At 37.4% G+C, this 1,388-nt stretch overlaps 1 non-coding gene across 1 annotated transcript; it reads right to left on the bottom strand.

Moving 5' to 3' along the window:
- Positions 1-782: 782 nt before the first annotated feature.
- Positions 783-942, bottom strand: LOC114655196 (U1 spliceosomal RNA). Its single transcript, XR_003716859.2, has one exon. It is a non-coding gene; the product is annotated as a U1 spliceosomal RNA (small nuclear RNA).
- Positions 943-1,388: the final 446 nt, after the last annotated feature.

Raw genomic sequence — 1,388 nt, 5'->3', positions numbered from 1 at the left:
GAACACACAGCTTTTAATCATTCAGTGCTAAGTACACTGGCAAGAGACTGAGAAGGAATCAAGTAGCTTGAAAGCAAACTTTGAACATTTCTGACACATTTTAAAGCTTACTCAAAGACAGTGAATGTGATTCAGCGCTTACCCACAAGCACAGATGAAATCATGAAGTGTAGGCGTGCAGATTTATGGTTTGTTCAAATTTGAAACAAGGTCCATTCCTTACTGGCAGCGGGATTATAAGAAAGTACTGTTGAAGGCAGTGGTTATTTTTGAGAGTAAAATAGTAACCTCTGAAGTAAAGGCTGTTGTTTTCTACTTCTGCTCATTTCTGTCTTATATCATTCAGTTATTTTTGAAAGAAGTTTATAATAACAGAGCTTTGTTTGGAAAAAAGAAGTACACGTCCTGAAGTCAACATTTAACATAAAGCTTTGCTTAGTTTAAGTTTCTCCAAAGAAAAATTAACATAAATAAAAAAATAATCAATTAAAGGCATTTAAAAGGCAACATAAAACATATACAATGCCCTCTATAATATTTGGGACAAAAACTCATTTTTTCTTGATTTACCCCACTGCTCCACAGTTTAAAATCACAAAGCAAACAATTCAGACATAATTAAAGAGCACTTTGCAGACTTTAATTTAAGATAGATAGATAGATAGATAGATAGATAGATAGATAGATAGATAGATAGATAGATAGATAGATAGATAGATAGATAGATAGATAGATAGATAGATACTTTATTAATCCCAAGGGGAAATTCACAAAAAGAAAATCAGGGGAGAGTGCAAACGCAGTCCCAAACACAAATTATGTAGTCAAGTTTCCCGCATTTGGGGAAATCGCAGGGGTCAGCACACTCGGAATGCAATGGATGAGCCTCGCCCTGGGAGAACCACCTTAGTGATCATGGTATCTCCCCTGCCAGGTAAGTAAGGGGTATTTAAGGGTATTGGCATACATTTCGGTCGCACCATGTAGAAATGACAGCTTTTTTTATACACCGTCCCCCCATTTCTGGACACTGTAATGTTTGAAACATAGCAATGGCAGGTTTTATAAAAGCATTCATGTTTAGTACTTGTCACATATCCCTTGAATGCAATTTGTGCTTGAAGTCTGCGATTCATAGATATCACCAGGTGCTAAGGATCCTCTCTGGTGATGCTCTGCCAAGCCTCTAGTGCAGCTATCTTCAGATCCTGGTTGTTTTTGGGAACTTGTCCCCTTAACTTTTCTCTTCAGCATATGGAAGGCAGGCTCAATTGGACTTGGGTGACTGGCTTGGCCATTTTCCATATTTTATCTTTGAAAATCTCCTGTATTGCCCAAGCAGTATGTTTGGAATCATTATCTTGTTGTAGGATGAAGGTCCGACCAAT

The sequence above is a fragment of the Erpetoichthys calabaricus genome, chromosome 7, assembly GCF_900747795.2.
Source record: "Erpetoichthys calabaricus chromosome 7, fErpCal1.3, whole genome shotgun sequence".
NCBI classification, from domain to species: domain Eukaryota; kingdom Metazoa; phylum Chordata; class Cladistia; order Polypteriformes; family Polypteridae; genus Erpetoichthys; species Erpetoichthys calabaricus.
The sequence above is the reverse complement of the archived record's forward strand: the minus strand, read 5'-3'. Positions and strand labels throughout refer to the sequence as shown.